Source organism: Aotus nancymaae, unplaced genomic scaffold (assembly GCF_030222135.1).
Source record: "Aotus nancymaae isolate 86718 unplaced genomic scaffold, 86718_ANA_hifiasm-v0.15.2.pri h1tg000033l, whole genome shotgun sequence".
Lineage (NCBI taxonomy): Eukaryota > Metazoa > Chordata > Mammalia > Primates > Aotidae > Aotus > Aotus nancymaae.
Window position 1 is genome coordinate 62,213,978 of NW_026988447.1, and position 17,971 is coordinate 62,231,948.

At 38.9% G+C, this 17,971-nt stretch overlaps 1 long non-coding RNA gene and 1 other non-coding gene across 5 annotated transcripts in view; one reads left to right on the top strand and one right to left on the bottom strand.

Moving 5' to 3' along the window:
* Positions 1–17,971, bottom strand: part of LOC105706265 (uncharacterized) — a 38,001-nt gene that overhangs the window by 5,993 nt on the left and 14,037 nt on the right. For 2 of the 4 annotated variants that reach the window (XR_010345402.1, XR_010345401.1), the window contains exons 2-3: positions 16,928–17,289; positions 5,153–5,284 (exon numbers count right to left, since the gene is read on the bottom strand). This is a non-coding gene — a long non-coding RNA (uncharacterized LOC105706265). Of the gene's footprint in view, positions 1–5,152; positions 5,285–16,835; positions 17,290–17,971 lie in introns of those variants that run through there. The other 2 variants (XR_001104793.2, XR_010345403.1) reach the window with 1 other exon arrangement.
* Positions 3,678–3,782, top strand: LOC135277871 (small nucleolar RNA U13). Its single transcript, XR_010345446.1, has one exon. It is a non-coding gene; the product is annotated as a small nucleolar RNA U13 (small nucleolar RNA).

The window sequence follows — 17,971 nt, forward strand, 5'->3', positions numbered from 1 at the left end:
CACTTTGGAAGGCTGAGGTGGGCAGATCACCTGAGGTCAGGAGTTCGAGACCAGGCTGGTCAACATGGTTAAACCCTGTGTCTGCTAAACATATAAAAATTTTCTAGGTATGATGGCACATGCCTGTAATCCTAGCTACTCGAGAGGCTGAGGCAGGAGAATCTCTTGAACCTGGGAGATGGAGGTTGCAGTGAGCTGAGATCATGCCACTGCACTCCAGCATGGGCAACAAAGCGAGACTCTGTCTCCAAAAAAAAAAAAAATAGCCTGGACACCCCCACATCCCTCACTCCTTCTCTCTTGCCATGTGAACTGTGTACTTAACGGGCTCCTCTTGCCTTCTTGCCCTCAGTGTAAGCAGCCTGAAGATCTCACAAGAAGCAGATACTGGCATCATGCTTCTTGTACAGCCTGCAGAACCATGAGCCAAATAAACCTCTTTTTTAAATAAATTATCCAACCTCAGATACTCCTTTATAGCAACCCAGACAGACTGCAACACATACTATAAAAGTTAAGTGTACTGAACTTCTTAACAGTAACTCTGGAAGTTAAAGGGCAATTCTTAAAATATCTGAAGACAAATTACCTGTAATTTAGAATTCTATACCAATCCAAACTAAGACCCAGTTGTGAAACTATAATAAAGTCATTTTCAAACCTAAAGGTTTAAAAACTACACAGTCTATGCATCCTCTTCTCAAAAAGCTAATAGAGAATGTGTTCCACCCAAATGCAGAATAAACTAAGAAAAAGTAGGATATTTGATCAAGGAAATAAGAAACCCAAAATAAGAGAAAGGTAAAAGGAATTGCAGATTGATGGATTGGAAAAGTAGATGAAATTAATGGAACAACTAATATGATTTAACAAATTGAGAGGATACTTACAGTGGACTATAGTTTGGGGTTAAATTAATGATTATCATATGAGAAACTAAGCAATTAAAAAAAGAATTATTAAATCTGTCTTTTTACACATTTTAAAGGGACAAGCAAACTTTTTTTAATAGAACATTTTGATTTTGTGTTTGGTGTTCTTACTTCCCTTTTGTTTATGAGGAACTACATTTGGAACTGCCTTGCCTTAACCCACAGTTTTAAGAGGAAGTATTGCAAACTAGAAATAAATGGAAAACTAGAGAAACAACTGGGATCTGTAACTCAGTAACATGGCAAAACTATTTTTAAATCACCATCCATAATACTTTGTGGTACTAAAACCAAGCAGTATATAGAATTATGTAGATAGCCAAGGTGGGAGGATCACCTGAGGCCAGGAGTTCAAGGTTACAGTGAGCTATGGTCATGCCTCTGCACTCCAGCCTGAGCAACAGAGTGAGACCCTGTCAGTCAATATATAATAAATAAATAAACAAGCAAACAAATGATAGAATAGAGTGAATTCTGAAGAAACCTTTTGTTTCCTATAATTCTGTAAGTGTATACTGACATACCACTTTTGCAGTCATTGACTAGAAAAAGATTATGGTTACAAAGCAAATATATATAATATACATAATTGTATATGCATGTGTACATACTTAAAAGCTTAATTCTATAGATCTTTGAAGTTTCTTTTTCTATTTTGGAAGCCATCTTTTTTGCCTTAGAAATTTTATGGTTACTGAAATCTGCATATATAGTCATTAAATAATAATAAAATAACAAGGAAAATTCTTATTTACCTCAGAAGTTCATGGAACTAGCTATTCCAGGCCCTGATGAACTAGGCATTAAACAGTAACCTGTACAATGCTTTGCGATATTGCAGTTGTGCATAGAATAAATGTGAGATTTAATAGTGTTACCTTGGCTAGGCATGGTGGCTCATGCCTGTAATCCCAGCACTTTGGGAGGCTGAGATGGGCAAATCACAAGTTCAGGAGTTTGAAACTAGCCTGGCCAACATAGTAAAACCCCGTGTCTACTAAAAATACAAAAAATTAGCTAAGTATGGTGGTAGGTGCCTATAATCCCATCTACTCAGGAGGCTCAGGCAGGAGAATCGTTTGAACCTGGGAGGCGGAGGTTGCAGTGAGCTGAGATCACGCCATTGCACTCCAGCCCAGGCGACAGTGCGAGACTGCCTCAAAAAAAAAAGTTACTTTATATATTTAATTGTTTTGTTTGTATTTTCAAACAAATACAGTAAATTCAGACATAGCATTTTGTGTGAAGTAATACTATGGAGATTAAAGGCACTCTAACGTCAGCAAGTTGGTGGATTAGTAGGTCCCAACCCTCAAACCCCTGTTATACCAAATACCTTTATGGGAGCCTGGGAAACCTGCTAAGAGGTTCCAGCACCCCAGTAGAAAAAAAACTTCAAGAATAGACACACTGGAGAGGGTAAGAAAAACAGTTTCACTTTGCCTATATCCTTCTCCTCCAAGGCAGCAGAGTTCAGTGCCAAGAGAGGCCCCTTAGGCCCATGAGTTCTCCCAGGAAGGAAAGTAAGAGTCAAGTGAGTGCCGAGCTTCCCTAGCCTTGCATGGTGCTGCCCAAAAGGCTCACTTCTGTTCTTCCCTATCTAGAATACTGAGGGACTCTTCACAGATAAATAGTCTAAGAATTGCTAGGAGAAGGAAAAAGAAGCAGAGGCTCATAGCAACCAACAGATGGTTCTTCAGAGCTAGATGTGGAGTCTAACTGGCTTGCAGACTCCACCATAGGCCCACCCATGAACCCTACAGGACACTTCACCTGCAGAACCCCTCAACTAGCTGACAGGTTCACCCAACACTCCACGAACCCACCCAGTAGCGAACAGCCCACCCTCCCCTGCAGATAGTGTATGCAGGCCATGGCAGATAGTACATGGATATCAGCAACTGGCTCTTTCTGGATTGGAAGAAGGCACACAACCTTGAACACTCTGGTACACTGCACTAGAGAAAATAAAAAGAGGTTCTCAGCACCTAGTCTAGGGGTGCGATTGAAAAAAAGCATACAATCCTAAGAGTTCCCTTCCCAAGATAGAATAAGAGGAGTGGAGTAGCCATAGAAAAGTTCTAAGACAACTTCAGAATCTCTAGTAAGGCTGACTGGTGAATGTCTTTCCCTTTCGAAGCTAGTCAGTAAAGACTGGAGGAAGTGACTGTTTCTTCAAATGCAAAGGTAGCAAGGCAAGGCTTCAAGGAACACACACACACACACACACACACACACACACACACGCCAAGAAAACATGACAGCTAAAGGAAGAAACTCATCTTGAATGTCAGTGAGCCAAACGAAATCAGGAAAACAATACATGAACAAATGATAATTTCAACAAAGAAACCATTAAAAAAGAATCAAATTCTGGAACTAAAGAACACAGTGACTGAACTGAAAAATTCAAAAGTGAGCTTCAGTGACAGATTCAATCAAGCAGAAGGAAGAATCAATTAACTTGAAGACAGATCATTTGAAATCATGCAGTCAGATGGGAAAAAAAAAGAATGAAATAAACCTACAGGACTCTAAACCAATATGCACATTATAGAAGTGATAGAGCAAGTAGAGAAAGAGAAAGGAGGCAGAGAGCTTATTTAAAGAAATAATGGCAGAAAACCGCCCAAATCTGGGGAGGAAAATGAACATCCAGATCCACAATTCCCAAAGAACTCCATGTAGATTGAACATAAAGATGTTCAAGATTATAGTAACAAGGTTATATTTGGTATTTCACTGATCTTTTTTGTGGTTCATAAGCATGATGATTGGGTTTTCATGCCATTCTGTGAGATGTGCCTTTCTCAGACCTTGCTAAAACGGTGGCACATTACCTTTCTGATATGAAAAATTTTTCACTGAGCCATTTTAATCAAATTGTCAAAAGTTATTGACAGGCTGGGCATGGTGGCTCATACCTGTAATCTCAGCACTTTGGGAGGCCAAGGTGGGCAGATCACAAGGTCAGGAGTTCAAAACCAGCCTGGACAGCATGGGAAACGTCATCTCTACTAAAAATATAAAAAATTAGCCAGGCATGGTGGCATGTGCCTGTAGTCCTAGCTACTCGGGAGGCTGAGGCAGGAGAATTGCTTGAACCCAGCAGGTGGAGGTTGCAGTGAGCTGAGATTGAGCCACTGCCCTCCAGCCTGGCGACAGAGCAAGACTCCATCTCAAACAAACAAAGTTAATGACAATTTTGACAGAAACAGGAGGAAAGCAATTTATCATGTACAAGGGAGCTCCTATAAGACTTTCAGTGGATTTTTCAGCAAACCTTGCAAGCCAGAAGAAAATGAGATGATACAGTCAAAATACTGAAAGAAAAAGAAAAAGCTTGCCAACTAAGAATAATTTACCCACAAAGCTGTCATTCACAAAAGGAGAGGTAAAGACTTTTCCAGAAAAACCAAAGCTGAGGGAGTTTGTCACCCTCAGCTTAAACTACCACTGGTGGTAGCCTTAGTGCAAGCCTTAAACTACCACTGGTAGTAGAACAAAACTTAAAATCCCAAATATAGCCTTGTTACTATAATAAAAATACTTTTAAATCTGAATTTCAGATTCATCTTACAATCAGCATTTTAAGCTCTATGATACAGTATTATAATAAAATAATAGCCACTACTATTTTCCAGTGCTTACTGTATGCCAAATACATGGTATTTTATTATGTTCTTCAAGAAATGCTAAAACTGAAACTAAAGTTGAAGTACTTCAAGTGGAAATTAAAGGATGCTAATTAGCAACATGAAAATGTTAAAGTATAAAACTTCCTGGTAAAGGGAAGTATGGAATTACATTCAGAATACTCTAATACCATAATGTAATGGTGGTACATAAAATCATTTTTAACTCTGAGTTAAAAGTATTAAAAATAACTATAGCTACAGTAATTTGTTAATTGATGCACAATATAAAAATGTAAATTTTGACATCAATAACAAAATGTGGGAGAGAATAGATGAGTTAAAGTGCAGAGTTTTGGTATGAGATCAAAGTTATCAGTATAAATGATTAGAATGTATTCCCAAACTAATTGTATTATATACAATATGTACAGCTTTGCATGTCAATCATACCTTAATAGTTTTTCTTTTTAAATTACCATGCTCTTTCCAGAACCATTACTTTATAATGAGTAACTTGGAAGCTTTTCCTACATTATTAATAGATATAAATAGGATATTTTTTAAAGTTGAAAATGAACTCACCTTGTGTAGTTTCTGAACATCTTCATTTGATACTCCTAGAGATGCCAGACCTATTTCTTTTGAATATTGAGCAAGGAAATACTAGGCTCCACAAGTAGTGAAACGTGTCCCAAGAGTTCATCACATGTGTCTCTGACAAGAAAAACATCACAAAGAACCGTTATACAAGAAGCCTTAAACTACCACTGGTGGTAAAACAAAACTTAAAATCCCAAATATAACCTTATTACTATAATAAAAATACTTTTAAATCTGAATTTCAGATTCATCTTATAATCAGCATTTTAAGCTGTATGATACAGTATTTTAATAAAATAATAGCCACTATTTTCAAGTGCTTACTATATGCCAAATACATGGCGTTTTATTATGTACATTATGTGTTTTAATCCTCAAGACAATGGATTAAAGTATCCTATTAGTGGAAGAGCCTATCAAGCAGACCTCTGCCTATTTTTGTAAATAAACTTTTATTGGAATGTGGATACACTAACAAAAAAGATTAAAGGCACCCAATAATAACTTAGTAATGGCTGATCTTTTAAGAAAATATATAGGTTGCAGAAATCTGGATTTTAAACAATTTAAAAACATAAATAAAACTAAATACAGTAGTTGCATTTCCTGGTTCCTCCGTGTCATGTTAACTTTAAAAAGAAACAACATATTCAGCATGTTATTGCTAATTAGCATCTTTTCAGCCATATTTTCTTTGGTTCTCACAATTTTTATGCATGTTGGTTTCTCCTACTTTTGATTAATATACTGCTTGACATATAATTTCTTTCCATTAGAAACTTTAAATTCCACTTAATAATATCTAATGTGAAATTTTCTCAGGTGTTAGCACACCTATTTGAAATAATTTTATTTGCTGCCATAGTATAGCCCTTTTTCATTTTATGTTTGGGCCATAGCAACAGTCTACCAGATATGTGACCTCTAGCCTCCAACTTTAAAACATCCTACAGAAAGCTTTAAGAATAGTTTTTCTAAATGAAGTTTGTTTTTTTAAAAAGACTTTTTAAAGAATAGTTTTAAGTTTACAGAAGAATAGGGCAGAAAATACAGATTCCCATATATCACCCTCCATAACCCAAACACACACCACTTGTCATATTAACATCCTGCAGAAGTGTGGCACATTTGTCACAACTGATGAACCAATATTGCTACATTATTAACTAAAATCCATAGTTACCATTAGGGGTCACTCTGTGTTGTATAGTGTTATCAGTTTTGACAACTGCTTAGTGTCAGGTATCCACCATTATAGTAACATACATAATCATTTTATTACCCTACAAATGCCCTGTGCTCCACCTATTTACCTACTTATACCCCTGGGTAGCCAATGATCTTTTGTCTCTATAGTTTTTTCTTCTAAATAAAGTTTTTTCTGATATTTAAAACCTCAATCTCTGGAGTAGGGCCATATGTGTGAATGAAAAAAGCAAATTGTAGAAAGTATGTATAGTATCCTATTTATAAATTTTTAAAATTATATATACACATATATTTGATTTTACTTAGAAAATTTCTGGAAGGATACCTAGAAAAATAACTTCTGAGGAAAGGAGGAGAGGCAGTGGATGAGGCCTTTTACTTTCTACTATTCTATTTTGTTTGAATTTCTTCCATATACGAATAATATAATTTAAAATATTTTAATTATCAACCTAAAAATATCTCTGGATTGAAAAAAAAGGATTTTTTTCAAAGCATGAAAGCACTAGAAAGCAAAGGAAAAGTTCTAGAGATTTTAACTGCACAGAAATATTAAAATTGTGTATCTCAGGCCGGGCGCGGTGGCTCACGCCTGTAATCCCAGCACTTTGGGAGGCCGAGGCGGGTGGATCACGAGGTCAAGAGATCGAGACCATCCTGGTCAACATGGTGAAACCCCGTCTCTACTAAAAATACAAAAAATCAGCTGGGCATGGTGGCGCGTGCCTGTAATCCCAGCTACTCGGGAGGCTGAGGCAGGAGAATTGCCTGAACCCAGGAGGCGGAGGTTGCGGTGAGCCGAGATCGTGCCATGGCACTCCAGCCTGGGTAACAAGAGCGAAACTCCGCCCCCCCCAAAAAAAAGAAAAAAAAAAAAAAGAAAAGAAAGCTGATGTTGCTCTATTAATGTTAGACAAAGCAAATTTCAGAAAAAGGAAAACTGTCAGGGCTAGAGTGAAGCATTACATAAGGATAAAGAGGTAAATTCTCCAAAAGGATATAACAATCTTTAACATATATGCACCTAACAGCATTATAATGTGTAAGGCGAAAATTGATAGAACCACAAGGAGAAATAGACAAATCCAGTATCACAGAGACTTCAACATCTCTCTTTCAGTAATTGATCCAGCAGGCAGAAAATCAGTAAAAACTGAACTGTACTATCATTAATCTACTGGATCTCATTGGCATTTATAGAATACTTCATGCAAAAACAGCAGAGTATATATTATCATCAAAAAAGATACACATTTGTCAATATAAAAATAACTTTTGTATGTAAAATACATGTAAACGAAATTAGTAGATACATGACAAATTTAGAAAAATATTTCCAAGGAGGTTTAACATCAGGGAACTCAGAAATTCACATCAAGGGAACAAGAAATTCAACAGAAAAATGGATGGGCAAATAATATGAATTCAGAGAATAAATCCAAAATGTGAAAAGAAGCTCAGAATCAGGAGAAATCAGGAAAATGCAAATTAAAATAATAAGATGCCAATTGGGTCTAACAGACTGACAACAATTTTTTTGATTCAACTAACATCTACTGAGTGCCCAACATGGTACAGGCACTGAGCTGAGCACACCTCCAATTTAGTATTCAGAAAAAACTGTGAAGTGAATCTTACCCGTTTATTCAGTTCATGAAACAGGATCATAAAACTCACATAGAGGAAATTGAATTCACTGTATAGGAGCTATTTTTCTTTATTTTTGCATAGATTATTCATTCAAATAGTGTATGTGTAGAAAGAGAGAGAGATGTTTTGAAGTCTTCCCTGTGATCTCCTATTCACCAGTTTCTCTGCCAACACCACCTATACCATTACTACTTGTATTTTTTGCATACCTTCCCAGAGATTTTATAGAAAAATACAAATTTATGTTATTCTCCATTTTAAAAATAAAAGTAACAAATATACACTGTCCTATGTATATTACTTAGAAGTATTTATGTAACTCCGTAATGAGATTCCCTGTCTTTTAACGGCTGCTTAGTATTCCACTACATGAATGCCAGAATTTATTTTACTAGCCCCTGTGATGGACATAGATGGACATGTGCATTGTTTTCAGTCTTTGGCTTTTAAAAATTATCATTGAATAATAATGTACATAATTTTGTCTCACATGTTCAAGATATCTGCTGGATAAATTCACAGAAAAGAGATTGCCAAGTTAAAGTATGTTTGTGTGTGTGTGTGATTTTGACAGATACTGCCAAATTTCTTGCCATACACAACACTGTTATTAAGAGTATGTTATTCAAACTGTTGGATTTGGGACTGATAAGTGGAAATGTTTATTCTCAGTACAATTTTACTATGCATTTCTCTTGTCGTAAGTGAGGTGAAACATCTTTTCAGACTGGGAAAAATGTTAAATGACCAACAGCAACTATGGCTGGTGAGGGTTCTAAGTAAAAAAGTATTGGTATAGATTGCCGGCATAAATGTGAACTTTTTCAGTCTATTTGTAAAACAGCCTGGCAAGCTGTGTTAAAATTTGTTAAGCTACAGATATATTTTGTTCTTGCTATACCATTCTTGGGAAAGCTCATCAGTAGGAAAAAAGTAGAATGAATTACGACTCATGAATCCTACAAAATATTATACAGCTATAAAAAGGAATGAATTAAAGTTATATGAGTTGTCATTTCCAGGTATTGCTAAATGAGAAAAAGATGGAGAAAAGTATAGGATCTCAATCTGTAAAACAAATAACATCATCAGTATATATAGGTGTTCACATATTTGTGTGTGTACATACTCAGCTATTTATATTTGTATATGTACACACACACACACACACACACACATATATAATTATATAAGGGAACGTGGAAAACACATATTACTTGAGATTAAGGTTTGCTTACTCTCAGACCAAAATATTAATGACATAAGATGTAAATTTCTTTTCTCATAGTCCAAGGATAATCAGTTCAGGACTGATAGAGCAGCTCTGGATATCAGGTACTCAAGCTACTTGTAGTTTGTTAATCTGATTTACTCAATATGTGCCTTCTATTTCATGGTCTAAAATGGTAATTCCAGCTCCTGCCTTAATACGTTTGAGAAAGGGAAATAGTAAAACAGTATACCTCTTCTTTCTAAGGGCATATCATGGAAGTTGGAGCCACCATTTCCACTTGCGACCCATGGGCCAAAATCTAGTTACATGGTCAGACTTTCAAGAGTGTGTTAGGAAATTATAGTCATTATCCGTGTAGCAATGTACCCAGCTAACACAGCGGGGTTCTAATACTAAAGAAGAGAAGAAAGGACATTGGGAAATAATCGTATTCTCTGCCACAACAGAGTAAATTAATAGGTCATAGGTCAGCTAGGTAATGGAAAAGGGACTCCGTTTCCCAAAATTTATCTGCTTCTGCATTACACCTGCATTCCAAAACAGTGGCTTAAAAGAACAACGATTTATTATTTCCCATCACACTGCGATTTGGCCAGAAAGTTCTGTTAGTCTTCCCTGTGTTCATTCATGTGGCACCCTTTACATTGTCTTTCATCCCAGAGTTATTCATAACATAGTGGTCTCAGTGCAGTGTTCGAAATGGTGAAAAAAGAAGCTGTGAAGCTTCTCTACACCTAGTCTAAGGAGTTGTACAAAGTCATATCTGTTTCCATCCTATGGTCAAAGCAAGTCACAAAGATAGCTAGATTCAAGGAGTCAGGAAATAAACCCTTTTATGGGAAAAGTGGAAAAGGCACACTGCAAAGATGCATGAACAAAGGAAGCATGATTTATTGAGGGCAAATATTGTAACAATCCAAGAAATTATACATTTTAATATTTTTTTTTAATTTTATTTCAATAGTTTTTGGGGAACAGTGGGTTTTGGTTACATGGATAAGTTATTTAGTGGTGATTTCTGAGATTCTGGTGCACCTGTCACCCAAGCAATGTACACTGTACCCAATGTGTAGTCTTTTATCCCTCCCCCTCCTCCCACCCTCCCCCCACTGCATTCCCAAAGTCCATTTTGTCATTCTTACACCTTTGCATCCTCATAGCCTAGCTCCCACTTATAAGTGAGAACATATGATATTTGGTTTTCCATTCCTGATTTACTTCACTTAGAATAATGGTCTCCAACTCCATCCAAGTTGCTGTGAATACCATTATTTCATTTCTTTTTATGGATGAGTAGTATTCCATGGCATAAAAGCCATATATTTATATAGTATATGTATATAAATTTTCATATTTACAAAGAAATATAAGTAAAATTGGTTAAACTCTTGGTGGGCAGATGCAAATCTGATGGAGTCAATCTTCTGCTTTTTATTGCCTTACAGATTAAAGCCCAAGTTCCTTAGCCTGTACTATTTCTACTATATTATACTACCTGCCAGAGCACATTGTATAAAAACCAGGAAGAAAGAGAAATTGCTTCTGGCCGAAGTGGTTGGGAAGGGCTTCCTGTAAGGTGTGGGATCTGAACTGGAATATTTAAATTGATGGAGAGGGGCAAGGAGGTTAAACCCTAATTCATAATCTTTTAAGAACTGCCATTTAAAAAAAATTGAAATATAGTATATATGCAAAAATGAGTGAATTATCACAAAGTAGAAATATCCCTGTATCCAGCACCTGGAAACAGAAACCTTCTTATGAGAGCTCCCAAAAACGATCCTGTCACTCTTCCCCACATGTAACCACTCTTCTTATTTCTAACCATACATCATTTTTGCCTAGTTTTGAATCTTACATGAATGAAATTATATAATGTGGATTTTCACCATTATATTTCTGAGAATGATCTGTGGTGCTTATAGTTTGTTCATATTCACTTCTGTATTCTAGTAAATGGATAAATGTGTCTTGGCATGGAAGTGAAGACATTTCTTCACTTAGGATTAAAGTTGCTTAGTCATTTATGTATGTTCAAATTTTGTAAAGAATGACAGTGTTCCAAAGTTTATGGAAACTACCCAATCCCTGTATCCCTATCCCCCCTCACCACCCTGCAACAGTGTGTGACAGTTTGACTTTCTCCACCCTGTCGTCAACATGTGGTACTGTCAATATTTTTAATTTGGCATTCTGATGGGAATGTAGTGGTATCTCATTTTGACATTAACCTTTTACTTGATGACCATTGAAGTTGAGGACCATTTTATGCTGCTTAACGTTTGGAGATCTTTTTGATTTTGTTTGAGAAAAATGGCCTTCAGAAGACATTTAAAGATCTATTCTGTAATGCTTGTTTAAGTAACTTGACCATATTTCTGCTGGGTTGTCATTCTTTTTCTTAATGATTTTTAGGAATCATTTATATATTCTGTATATGAGTTCTTGGTCAAATATATGTGTGGCTAGTACCTTTTCTTATATTGTGGTTTGCCTTTTTGTAATGGTGCCTTGACAAAAAGTTCTTAATTTTAATGTAATGTATTTTACTAGTTTTTTGTTAGTTTGTTTTTTGAAACAGGGTCTCACTCTGTCTCCCAAGCTGGAATGCAGTGGCATGACCAGGGCTCACTGCAGTCTTGACCTCCTGGGCTCAAGTGATCCTCCTACCTTAGCCTCCCAAGTAGCTGGGACTACAGGTGTGCACCACCACACCCAGCTATTCTTTTTGTACTTTTTGTAGCAACAGGGTTTCGCCATGTTGCCCAGGGTAGTCTTAAACACCTGGGCTCAAGCCATCCTCTTGCCTCAGCCTCTCAGAGTGCTGGGATTATGTGGATGAGCCACCATACCCAGCCTTCTTATTTTTAATCTGTCCTCTATTTCTTCTTAAGACTCTAAAAATAAGGTAATTTGCAACAGAGGTCATAACAGGAAATGGACTGGACCCTCACGTAAGATTTTGAGATTGGATGGGATACACACACATGCACACACACGCATGCACACATAAAATCAATCAGAGGAATAACCTCATTGCTGTAAGGAAAGAGAGACCACAGACTACAGGTAATCCATAGCTTACAGTATTTACGTTTTTTTGTGATTTTTTGTTTGTTTGTTTGTTTTGAGACAGGGTCTCATTCTGTTGTGCAGACTGGAGTGCAGTAGTGTGACCATAGCTCACTGCAGCCTCAACCTCCTAGGCTCAAGCAATCCTCCTGCCTAAGCTTCCTGAGTAGCTTGGACTACATACGTGCACTACCATACCCAGCCAATTTATATTTACACTTATTTTTTATTTTTATTTTTATTTTTTTTACAATGGAGTTTTGCTCTTGTTGCCCAGGCTGGAGTGCAATGTGTGATCTCGACTCACTGCAACCTCTGTCTCCCAGGTTCAAGCGATCCTCCTGCCTCAGCCTCCTGAGTAGCTGGGATTACAGGCGCCCATCACCACGCCCAGCTAATTTTTGTATTTTTAGTAAAGACGGGGTTTCACCATGTTGGCCAGGCTGATCTTGAACTCCTGACCTCAGGTGAACCACCCACCTTGGCTTCCCAAAGTGCTAGGATTACAGTTGTGAGCCACTGCACCTGACCTATTTTTATTTTTTGTAGAGACAGAGTCTCACTATATTGCCCAGGCTGGTCTTGAACTCCTGAGCTCCAGAGATCCTCCTGCCTTCGCCTCCCAAAGTGCTGGGATTACAGGAATGAATCACTGTGCCAAGTTGGTTTGGGGTAGTATGATTACCAGTAACAACATGAAATTGAGTGAAGCGGGTGAGGAGTGTATCACCATGGTAGCCATAGTAATTATAAGATTATAGATCCACCTGACTTTTCTTATGGTCGGAAACAGAAAGTACTTAACCCATTTATGCCAGAGGTTGCAATTTTTTGAATTTTGCATGAGTGAAAAATCAGACCTTGGCAATGACCTTGAGCAGTTGGCTATAAATAACTCCCACATGCTTAGTGTTCCAATAATAGAACACTAGGCATAAGTGGGTTAAGCGGCATGGTGGCTCATACCTGTAGTCTCCTATTTGGGAGGCTAAGGTGGGAGGATCTCTTGAGGCCAGGAGTTTGAGACCAGCCTGGGCAGCACTGCAAGACCCAATCTCTAAAAATGTTATTTTAATTAGCTAAGCATGGTGGCACATACCTGTTGTCCCAGCAACTCAGGAGGCTGAGGCAGAAGGGTTACCTAAGCCCAGGATTTTGAGGCTGCAGTAGGCTATGATCATGCCACTGCACTCCAGCCTGGGTGATAGAGTGGGACCTATCTCTAAGAGAAAGAAAAGAAAAATACATAAGAAAAACATAAAAACTACAATTAAGTCTGTATGTGGTGGCCAGGTGCAGTGGCTCACAACTGTAATCCCAGTACTTTGGGAGGCTGAGGTGGGTGGATCACTTGAGGCCAGGAGTTCAAGTCCAGACTGGCTAACATGGTAAAACCCCATCTATATGAAAAAATACAAAAATTAGCTGGGTGTGGTGGCACACACCTGTAGTCCCAGCTACTCGGGAGGCTAAGGCATGAGAATCACTTGAACTTGGGGGGGCAGAGGTTGCAGTGAGCCGAGATCGCATCACTGCACTCCAGTCTGGGCGACAGAGACGCTATCACAAAAAACAATAATGACAACAAAAAGAAAATTACTCTATGTGGAGCATCAGAACTCCAGTACAGGTCTGAAGGAGTTGATTAGCTTTTGTAATCACCAGGCAGATATCGTAGATTTGTAGTATCAATTACATGCTTAATTCTTCCCCTTTCCTATTTTAATGTTAGGGCATTGGTGGGGAGAGTGGGGTCCTAAGACATAGGATAGGGATATTTGAGCAGAGGAAAATGAAGCTGAAAACTCTGAACATTAATATTCCCCTAAACCTCTTTCTGAGGAAACCAGGCTCTTATGCATAGAGGCTTTCAGTGACTGCACTGGACAAGCTCCTCTATAAGCTGATACATGCTCTCCTCAGAACTTAGCGGCTGGGGCTAGCACGGTAGCTCATGCCTGTAATCCCAGCCCTTTAGCAGGCTGAGGTGGGAGGAATGCTTGAGTCCAGGAGTTCAAGACCAGCCTAGGCAACACAGCAAGGTTCTGTCTCTTAAAAAAAATTTTTTTTTTTTTACTAGCCATGCAGGGTGGTATGCGCCTGTAGTCTCAGCTACTCAAGGAGGCTGAGGGGGGAGGATCACTTGAGCTCAGGTGTTCCAGGTTGCAATGAGCCATGATCATACAACGGCACTCCAGTCTGAACAACAAAGCAAGATCCTGTCTCCAAAAAATGTTAATAAAATAAAGAACTTACCCTTACTACCTATTAGTGCCTCCAGTTATAGACCAACATAGCCTAGTCAGAGAGGCATGAGGCCTTCTCTGTAAAGAGAAAGCCTCGTAGGAGAACTAACGGCCTTGCCATTTTAATCAGCGGGATTCTGGACAGCATATATGGGAATACATTTAAGGTTAGATCATGGCAAATTTATTGGCATGGGTGCACTTACCTAAGAATCAAGATTTAATATTTTGGCATTAATAATTTGGTAGGATGAGGCTTAAATTCAGTAATAGCCTATAAATAAGATGGCCAAAATGCCAGAAATTCCTGGGCATATTGTAGAGCACAAAATACAAAGGCTCCCTAGCCATTGTTAATCTTCACCATGTCATTAAGGAATGCAGTGATGATGGGAGCACCACCATTTCCAAGGAGCTCTGAAGTGGCTTTGTTTGCAAGAGATAATGGTGATGAATACTGTAGTGGAACTGGGTTTGCTGATCTTAGTGGGAACATTAGAATCCCAAGGTAGTAGAGGCCACATAATGGCATATAAATATCAGAGACAGGCCAGGTGCAGCGGCTCATGTCTGTAATCCCAGCACTTTGGGAAGCTGAGGCAGGCGGATCACTTCAGGCCAGGAGTTTGAGACCAGCGTGGCCAACATGGTGAAACCCCATCTCTCGTAAAAATACAAAAATTAGCTGGGTGTGGTGGTGCATACCTGTGGTCTCAGCTACTCATGAGGCTGAGGCAAGAGAATGGCTTGAACTTGGGAGGTGGAGGTTACAGTGGGCCAAGATCACGTCACTGCACTCCAGCCTGGGCAACAGAGCGAGACTCTATCTCAAAAAAACTAAAAATATAAATAAATACATATCAGTGACAAAGTAGCCACAATTAGCAAAATAAGCCAAATTCTTTTTTTTTTGTTTTGTTTTGTTTTTGAGACAAGGTCTTACTCTGTCACCCAGGTTGGAATGCAACGGTGTGATCTCAGCTCACTACAGCCTCTGCCTCCCGAGTAGCTGGGACTATAGGCACGCACCACCATGCCGAGCTAGTTTTTATATTTTTGGTAGAGATGGGGTTTCGCCATGTTGGCCAGGCTGGCTAGAATTGTTTTTTCGTTTTGTTTTTTTGGGAGGTAGTCTCACTCTGTTGCCCAGACTGGAGTGCAGTGGCGTGACTCAGCTCACTGCAACCTCTGCCTCTCAGGTTCAAGTGATTCTCCTGCCTTTGATTCCTGAGTAGCTGTGATTACAGGTGCCATGGCACCTGCCTAATTTTAGCAGTTTTAGTAGAGATGGGGTTTCACCGTGTTGGCCAGGTGGTTCTTGAACTCCTGACCTCATGATCCACCTGCCTTGGCCTCCCAAAGTGTTGGGATTACAGGCATGAGCCACCACACCCCATTGGCCAGATTTCTTAAGGCACTGTTTCTAAACTTGTATTAATACTAGAAACCCAAAACTATAAATTCTACCTTGGACAAGTAGTCAAAATAGGAGACCTAAGCAAGTCAAGTGATGGAATCTTGGCCTGACTGTGGCTAACAGTGGATCCAGAGTGACCCATACTGTGGTCGTTTCTCCAGTCCCAGATGTGTTGTAGTAACAGATATATTTTAATAACAAACTTTATTTTGGTTCCTGATCCGTGGAGTGATTGCCATCATGGTGGAAAGTGCTACACAGCAGCTTAGGTCTGCTTTCTGCCACTCCTTATTAAGACAGTAAAGGAAAAGCAGTACCATATCCCTGAGGAAATTGTAGAGACTGGCCAGGCACAGTAGCTCATGCCTGTAACCCCAGCACTTTGGTAGGCCAAGGCAGGAGGATCGCTTGACCCCAGGAGTTTGAGACCAGCCTAGATAAGAGAGCAAAACTCCATTTCTACAAAATATAAAAAAGCAAAAGAAATTGCAGAGATTAGTGCCACATGCTGTCAAGGTGATTCATACCACATTCCCATTTAAATTTCCTGTGGCTACCAGATTCATCATAGGGAATGACAGTTCTAGGTGTGGTATCTTCTTTGGAAGAAATAAATATACATGTTGACATGATACTGATCTGATATTGATCTGGAAATGTCCCCCACCCCCATTCTAGTCATAAGAAGGACCAGAAACAAACTGCCTTGAAATATTTACATAGGAGGGACAACAGTAAGTCCTTACTGTCTTGTCTCAGGCTACATCAACTCTCCTGTTCTCTATATGGTATGAAGGGACCTTGATAATCTTGTTATTCCATAGAACATCACACTGATCCATTGTAGCAATGAAATTATATTAAATAAAACTGATGAGCCGAAGTAGGCAGCATTCTACATGTTTTGGTAAGAAAGATGCAAGATGAACCTTGAAAAACTTCCAGGACTTGCCACAGGTTTCTAGGGGTCCAATGGCCAGAGATATGTTAGGATATCCACAAGATCCATACTTTTTTCTCTTCCATTAACTGGTCAGAGGGAACTCCTTATGATGACAGTTTATGTACGTTGAGGGAGAAGTGTTGAAGGAGTAGAGGCAGGTACTATAGGACCTGCTCATTCGTGGTTCCAGTCCCATATGTAGTGCACTGTTCCTGTGCTCATTCAGTTGTACAGTTTGGTGAGTCAAATAACACCAATTCATGATGGGCAGTTTGATTCACACAGTCACTTGATGTCCCATGATCAGGTGTTACATCTCTTCCAGGTACCAGCACAAATCAACAGGTGCTTTTCAAAGGAAAAAAAAGGGAACAAAACCACGGTTAAGGAAAATACAGCTTTACTCCAAAACCTTAAGGGTCCATGTTGTAGTTCTTGCACTGAAACTTGCCAGAGGCTTCATATAACATCTCTCTTACATTAACTTCCAATACCATTGGGTCTACAGGATCATAAAGCCTAAGTCTGAGCCCCACCCCACTCAAAACTGGTTTATTTCTTTGTTTATTTTTTGAGACACAGTCTTGCTCTGTCACCCAGGCTGGAGTACAGTGGCAAGATCTTGGCTCACCGCAACCTCTGCCTCCCAGGTTCAAGTGATTCTCCTGTCTCAGCCAATTAGCTGGGATTACAGGTGTGCACCACTAGGCCCGGCTAATTTTTGTATTTTTAGTAGAGACAGAGTTTCACCATGTTGGCCAGGCTGGTCTTGAACTTCTGACCTCAGGTTATCCGCCTGCCTCAGCCTCCCAAAATACTGGGATTACAGGTGTGAGCCACTGTGCCTGGCCAAAACTGGTAGTCTTATAGTTACAGTTAAACCTCTAAGAACAGCTTACCCAATTGTACTGTGTTTTGCCTCCAAATCTAAAGACGCCTGCCGCATATTTTCCTTTTTCTTTGGTGTGATAGTGGAAAGTACAACTTTTCACTAACAAGTGCCTTTAAATGGGTGTTTGTTTTGTTTTGG